Consider the following 8,557-nt stretch of genomic DNA (forward strand, 5'->3'; position numbering starts at 1 on the left):
GCTCTGGAGTGGTACAGCTGCAGTAGCAGATTTTGCTGTTGACACCATATTTTTCTGCTTCACTAATCTCTTTGTGATATGCCAGCAGTGGGCAGAGACACTTCTTTTATGGAGACACCCTTGTATGTCAGGACAACAGTGAATTTATTCACTAATTTATTTTTCCTTCCTAATAAATGTATCAGGTTCATGTTGGCTGAGCAGGCACAGCTCCACTGCTGCTCTTAGGGCTGTCTCACTGAACATCTCCTTTCTTGCCATTCAGAAGCCATACTGAAGAGCCTGGGACAATTTATGTTCAACTTGAGATGTGACCCCGAATTTCCCTGGTGATTTGTGGCAAAGTGTCTACCTGCCTCACCTGCAAGGTGGAGGGAACCATCCCTCCTTACCCCAGTTCTGGCCCTGTTGTCTGTCCCACATGTATTGTATCTCCTCCTGGGTAACATCTGGAGAAGACTGTTTCATCTGTCTGCAAGGACAATGAGCAATGATGAAAATTCTCTTTTCAGACACATGATATGTAAAGGTGTATTTTACCTGAACAATAACTTTGGATTTTAATGGGAACAAATATTTCAGGTAGCCTCCTCTAGCATCCTGATGCAAAAAGTTCTGGGTGTTTGGGACACTCCTAGTTGCTGATTCTTTAATGTTCTGCATTTCATGTTGATCCAGCGATGCTGGATTTCCATCTGTCATTTGATACTACCTTCAAATATTTGTGCTTCAGCAGTGCACCTGGAACAGTTCCCACTCCTCTGTCACAACATAACCTCCTCTTCAGCCATCAGGGCTGGGTATGTTCCGTGTGTAAGGGCTGCAGCAGAGGATACATAAGGCAGGAAATGAAATCTTCCTTCTGACTGCACGGATGGCGCAGGCTGCTCCTGCTTTGAGTTCACTCTTCTGTTCTGCTGTTTGCTTTAATAGTAGGTTCAGATACAGCCACTAAAAATCTGCCATGAACAGCTCCATCCCACTCTTCAGAGTGTGAAAACCCCTATTTAAATTATTTGCAGTGTTGTGGGTATCTAATTATTCTGAATGTTCTGTTTATCCATGCTTGTGTTCCCTCCCAGTGCAGCTGGCATGGCTGTGTCTGAGCTGACTATTACAGCAAGCAGCAGAACAGAAGACTGAACTCACATCAGGAGCAGCATCATCCATGCAGTCAGAAGGAAATGGAGCACTGCATCCCACTCTGGGGTCCCCAGAACTCAGAGGACATGGACCTGTTGGAGTGAGTCCAGAGGAGGCCACCAAGATGATCAGAGGGCTGAGCACCTCTCCTGTGAGGAAAGGTTAATCAGGTTTGTTCAGCCTGGAAAAGAGAAGGCTTTGGGGTGACCTGTTTGTGGCCTTCTGCATCTGAAGGGAGCCTACAGAAAAGACTTTTTGAATGACTCATAGTAACAGCACAATGGGGAACTGTCTCAAATTGAAAGAGAATAGTTTAGATTAGAAATTAGGGAGAAATTCTTTACTGTGAGGGTGGTGAGGCACTGGAACAGGTTGCCCAGAGAACTTGTGGATGCCCATGCCTGGGAATGTTCAAGGCCAGGTTGAATCCAACCTGGTCCAGTGAAAGGGACAATCTGGTCCAGTGAAAATTGTCCCAGTGCAGCTAGGGTGTTGGAGCTGGAAGATCTTTAAGGACCGTTCCAACCCAGGCCATTCTGTGATTGCTTATGAACTTAAAATTGGTTCACCTTGCTTCCCCTTACCCAATGAGCACTTGGTAAGTTTTAGAGGTTTAATTTGATTTGCATTTCTTTTTGGTGGCTCCTGAGCTCTGTAGTGATCAGTTTCTTCCTTTTTCTGCAGTCCTGCTGGATATTTGTTCTGTTTGGTGGGACAACAGGAGGATTGAAATGGATTAAAGTTGGATAAGGTGCAAGTAAAAAATACAGCAAAGAAGAAAATTTCAGATATTATTCATTAGAGGCAAGGAGAGAAGCACAGCTGTATTTTTGGATGGAAATCCTAGCAGGTCTATCAGTTAAGATGAAATCTCACATTACACACTACAGTGTTTGTTGTCCAGAAATTCCACTAATTGCTTTGCTAAAATCGCTGCAAATAATTTTGTAGGTAAACATTGAAATAGTTTCTCTCTCTACCAAAATGTTATTTTTGCTAATAATGGACACTTTTAAACTGGAAATGAGTAACATATAATCCACTGACATTTTTAAAGCTGAGTTCAGGGAGGCAGGATATCTGCCAAGGAAAAGTGAGTGTCTTACCTGCACTCCTCTGATGAATGTTGCAGGGTGTTTAGCAACCGTGCATGGCAGGTCTTTGTATTGAACTATTCCTTGTGGATTCAAATCAATTTTGAAGTATTTGCACCAGTGTTTGTCATATTACAGATTGAAAATTGTTGCCCAATGTCTTTGGGCAGACTTTCCTTGTCCCTGTCAAGATTTGCTAACATCAAGCTAATTGCTTTTTTAACATTGGAATAGGGAGGATGATGGATTTTTCTGGGGTATTTTCACAGTTTCCTGGAGTAGGGCCTGCTGTGTGGAGTCTGAAAGGAGCTGCTCTCTCCAGCCACCACCAAAGCCTTTCAGAAGTCCTATGGGAATTAAAATCAGTCAGAGATTATTTTCCAAACATCCAAATATTTATAAAGCATGTGTACTAAGCTAGTGGCACCTATTGAAAATATGTTACTTTATAAAATGCATTTCGGGAGCTCAAACCATTTTTCACAATTTCTGGTAAATAATTAGATAACTGCCTATGCCACTTAACTAGGCCACAAAATGTTTCAAATTTAATGAAATGGACATGTAAAAGCCTCAGGTACTGGTTACAATAAAGAGATGGACTGTTGAGCTTTGCAATAACTGCAGCATCAACAAGACTCAAAATATAAATAATTAGTTGAATTTGCAGACACTTAGCTGAATTGCAAATTTAATATAATTTCATTGATTTTCTGCATAGCTAATACACATTTATATTTATTTAAGCAGAGAAAAGGGAGGGAAAGCAGAGATGGGAAGCCCTTACCTTAAACTTAGCCAGATTGCTTTTGACTTAAATTCTCTAGGAATGCTGAATAGGTTAATAGGCATTGTACCCCAGTAATTGCCATAGAAGAAGCATTGTACTATTAAAAATAATCAGTGCCTAGGATTTATTTCTGAGCATTTTCCTTATGTGTTCATATAAAATGGTCTGAACAATAGTAACTATAATGTAATTATAAGTATTTAAAAAGCCATCATAATGAAACAATAGCCTAAATATGAAATCAGACTTTACAATTTTAAAAATGAATACAAATTAATTCTCATCGTAATTTATGATAATTCTGGTTGTAATCTCTCACTACACTGAAGTTTCTTTCCAATTTTCCATTTGATTCTAAGCTTATGAAACCCAAAGACTGAATAATAATAATCATCATAATCATCATCATCATCATCATCATCATCATTGTTATTATTTAAAAGTTATGGATGTAGGGAATTGCTCGTCTGTTGGAATTGCAAGTTTTGGGCACACCTTTTAACAAGATGTCTGTTAAACAAAGGCTTCTCAGGTTCTTCCTGCTGGTGTTTGCAGCAGGAAGGCTGAGGGATCCTCTGATGTCAGTCAGTTGTGCTGGTCTTATGAAACCACAGGTCATGCCTTGTGATTGTGGTTATCATTCCCATTAGGCTGTTTAAAGAATTTACTGAGAGAATTTCAATTTCTAGCAACTCTGAGCCAAAAAACTCCCTTTCTAACTTATACAGAGAGTATAGGAGCTTGCTTTTGTAATCCCCTTTCATGGACATCTTAAAATCACCCATGGACTCCTTGTGGGTTTGAAGGCTGCAAATTGGAAGCCCATAATTTAATTTTTACATGCAGTGTGGAGCATTGATCACACAGTATTGTGCTTGAGGAGCTGCTGGGAAATCAGGCACCTCAAGGAATAGTGGTTTAACACTGGATATTCACAGCAATTTTCTTATTATCGTATTATTGCTTTTCTCCTGTCCTCTCCCAAAGCCATGCACAGTTGTTCCAGCTCATGCTTATGGTAGGCAAAACCCTATGGTGAAATATAAAACATTTCATTTTGTTTTGTTTTCTTTTCTGGCCAGACTCATTATCAGAGTAAGATGGTGCTTCTGGGGCACCCAGTAAAAGGTATGTAAGAATGGGCAATTCTCATAAATATGTGTTTTCACGGCACTGCTGCTGAGCAATTAACACAGCTTGTTTTTGTTTTCTGGGTGACACTGAGGTCACAATTCTAACCTAAGGGACATTATTTCTTACTTCCTGATTTATATGTGTGTGTGTGTGTGTGTGTATGTTGTATATATATATATTTTATATATATATAAAAGGATTGCAACTTGAACCCAAAATGACAGACAAAATGTTTTTATATATTAATGTGGTCACAATTATGTCTGGAAATGAGCATAACAGATGTGGAACTTCTTGAATTTCAAAAGACATCTTCTTTTGCAGCCCTCTATGGATCACATTTGAGGTTGTTAAATCATTAGCAGGCAGCAGGGAGACTGTAACTCTGCTTTCCTTCAGCCTAACCATTCCACTGTGCAACCCTTCTTCTCCTCACGTTGCCACTTCTACTCAAGTTGATTACCAACATGATCTTTGAATAAACCTATTGGTTATGCAAGAATAGATGAGCATCTGACTAAAGCTGTTAAATCTAGCTTTACAAAATTATCTCTCTGGACTTAATTATCACTATCCTGCTGGATGTTCTGATTCTACACTTGCTTATCCCTTGGCTTCATTCTCTTGCTTGATAATACAGCTTCTCATAATCCACACAAGCCTTGCAATATATTTCACTCACTTGCTGACATTTCACTTTGTTGTTGATATTTATCCCTAGGTATTCCAAATGCCTGTCAATTAATCAGTCATAAGTCTGCAGAGTGTTATTAAAGCCAGGGACTAAGCACCCAGCTTTCAAATGAGGCAGCATTTATCAATTCATGTGACTTTCACTGTGAAAAAAGAGAAATTGTACTCTGTCATTGCCAGCAGCCTTTAGGATGATTAGACTACAAGGCAAACTCTGGACCAAATCCTTCTGCATCTACTGGAGATATCTTAAAACTTCAGTGAATTTTGGCTTCTTCTAGCTTTATCTCTTGTGATCGCCTGGTTTTTCTGTCTCATGATTAAAAAAAGGCTTGGAATCCTGTGTGACCTTTAAATGCTCTTTTGAAAATTATTATTTCCATGAATTTTAAGAACAAGAACTGGCTGAAGCAACTGCAGAGGGGTTAGCTTTTCTTCAGACTATGGAAGAAACTAAAGACTGAAAAACACTTTTGGTAACCTCCCCCCTACTTGTCCATGCACAATTTTATGCTTTTCATCTTTTCAATACACTGCAGGGGTTTTATTTATGAAAACAGGCAGTTTCTTCAAGAATGTGCAGGCTTCTGAAAACTAAGAACAGTGGTAGCCCTGGATGGAGTGTGAGCTGCATGGCACAGCACGACACCTGAGGCAGGGTTTTCTTTTCCTTCTCCTGTTTGCTCCCGCCAGGCTTACCTGTGTCAAAGGTGAAGCCAAGAAAGCATTTCTCCCTCCTGTAAGAAATATCAGTGTATCCTACTTAAAAGAGCATCTTCCTAGACAGTGATTTATTTTCTGATCCCACTCTCTGCTCATCCATTTGCTATCAAAGCCCCAAGCTCAGGAGAAATTACTGGCTATAGCTGAACAAGGGTGTCCATGTGTAGTAAATATTGCTTTTTTAGTCATCTAAACATTGGTGTTCTCTGTCCTTGCTCCTGAGCAGTGTCATAATTAGTGGTGAAATATTTACTTCCCCAGAATACATTCCCGCTGTGCTTCATCCAAGGAGTCTTACTTATGGCTTTGTGTAATCTGCATTTCATGGAAGAAATGCTGTGCTGGGTCTGTCTAAATGTGAGGTAGAGTTTGAGGGATACTGGGAGTTATATAGGCCCTTGGATTTATGAATCCATGAGAGACTGCAAAGCTTTTGCTGCACCAGTAGCTTGCAGAAATCTGAATACTCTGATGATGTTTCCTTATTGCTCCTTAGCATATGCACGGCCCACATGCATGCTGCTGACATAACAAGCAGGAGAAATATCTCCAATTTTTCGTTCATAAGTGTTTCAGCAAAATTCCTGGCAGACTCAAGGTCTGCTTGGCCAGTTAGGAGTCAAGGCTGGCTCTGAGCTGCCCAGCAGTAGAAGCTGACATCAGCATTGTCATTCAAGGGAGGAACAGCGAGAGTTTGGATTCAGGGAAAGCACAAGTGTCATGGGAGGGAAGGCTGAGGCTTTTAAGAGCTTCATTCTTATGTTGTTGTTTTAGGGACAGGAATGGACAGGTTTTAAGCCATCTACCTTCACATGTACATGAGCACAGGCAGGTGATGAAATGGTCAGCTCTGTCTGCATTCAGGGTGAGTCTTCTTTCAGTGAAAGATTAGTTTAAATATAGCTGTTTCTAAGACAAATGTGAGTTGCTGTCATTTTTCTTCTTGTCTGATACTCCAGAGCAAAATTTTTTTGTCAGAAATATAAGAAACTTCCAAATTTATTCTTTTAAACTTTTTTGTGAAATGTTTTTCTCAGAGAGAATGCTTTTTGAAGGAAGTTCTTGTTCTGAAAGAATCAAAAGGGGGATTTAATTTACATCTTTCCAATCTGGGGTACATTTTCTGACTGCTACAGTAGTAATTTCTGAGAAATATGTGATCTCTAGTTTTTTCCAAATTACTTTTCATCCAGGTGCATGAAAAAAAGCCAAACCTGAGACATTTGAAATCTTTCAAGACAAGAATGTAATTCCATCTAGACTTATTTGGCCAGGCTACACGATTTACACATTTACTCTCAATGGTATTTGAAGAGTAGTGCTACTCAATGAATACTTGAGCACTGGCTGCCGTAGGGGTGGAAGATCAGTGCAGAAATCTGAGACAAAGAAATGTCAGTCATGAAGTTGTCAGAGTAAGAAAAACTAGATGTGTAATTAGCAGAGATACAATTCAGATCTCTGAAAAATCTTTAGTGTCATATTTGTACCTGAGAAATTTTTATCTGCTTTGTACTTCCTCGATCTGATTTTAGGCAGGCCAGAAGTGCAGCCTGAAGGGAAGTGGCAGTGGGGTGACTGTTGGCGCTGCCAGCAGCTGCTGAGGGCTGTGTGTGCTCCAGAAACATTTGGAGGCCACAGCTGTAACCAGACCTGAGGGCAGGGTATGTGCCTGCAGACATGCATTATCTGTGTGTGCATGCACAGGTGCATGCAGCCTGTGCTGGGCTGGCTGAGTGTGGGAGCAGCAGCTGTGCTGGCACCATGTGTCTGCTGAGCCCTGCAGATACACGCAGAGATTCTGCTTTTGTTGCACTGCTTCCTCCAACAGCCCAACTGATCTGATAAAAGCATATCTGTGCCTGCTCTAGGGGTTAGGAGAGCTAAGCTTTGAGATATGATTTGTATTTACTTATTTATTTACCATTCATAACCAGCACAGCTGTTCCAGAAAAGCTTTGCAGGACAACCTGAACCCTGATAAAGAGACCACTGCACTGCTAACCTTTGCACAGTGCAGTGCCATGTTCTAGGCAAGGCTCACTCCTTTTTTTATTGGGATGTTCAATGTAATGTAGTACCACAATCTGTCAGTCAATAAAAATGCTATTTCCTCCCCAGGCTCTATGTGTTCTCACCTGTTACAACAATACTGAAATGATGCCAGTTGCATCATGTTTGTAAACAGTGCCAGATTGGAACTGCATGCTCCATTCTCTAGGATCACGTCTGTTGTGTGATGTGGGCATCACTCAATTAACCAGCTCCCTTTGTTTTCCCTGGATTTCTCCTTGACATTTATTTCTGGGAAGGCAGATCCTGCAGGCAGCTTTATTTGTGGTTCAGGAAAAAGACACACTTTAATGCCCTCACACCATATTTATCATCATCTCGCCTGCCTTGCAAAGGTGGCTGCAGATGTGATGGATAGAGAGGATGACTTGACCAGTTTTGCTGTAGTTTCTGTAAGTGCTGTTCTTCATCTTTGGGCAAAGAGATATAGTGTAATTTCTTGTGGCTGTGCCACTCAACAGAGCTCTGTTCTTTTGGCCCTTCACTGTCTGTGTAAATAACTATTGCCTTTTAAAAGCAGTTTTGCCTGATCAGGTACTGAAGTTGCTGTGCTGTGGTGTTTGGCAATGGTTCAGAAGAGACCCTACTTCTCACCCTTCCACCCCTCTGGGGGTAAAAGCACTGCAGCATCAGGTGGGGTCATTTATAGCTTAAATCCCCAGAATAATGTAGTTGCATCCAGGGAAGGATGGAACTACATGCATCCAGGGAAGGAGATAGTTAGGATTTCACATTAATAGAGAGCTTTGTCATTTAAACTGAAGGTAAGAACTTCTATTTTATATTAATGTGATTTTGAACTATTTCCAGCGTATTATCATTAAAGGGACATACTCTTAGGAAAGAATGTAGTTGTGCTTCCTGAAGAGCAGAGTTTAGTGTTGTCATCTTATTTGTTATTCCCCTT

Source organism: Taeniopygia guttata, chromosome 3 (assembly GCF_048771995.1).
Source record: "Taeniopygia guttata chromosome 3, bTaeGut7.mat, whole genome shotgun sequence".
Classification (NCBI taxonomy): Eukaryota; Metazoa; Chordata; class Aves; order Passeriformes; family Estrildidae; genus Taeniopygia; species Taeniopygia guttata.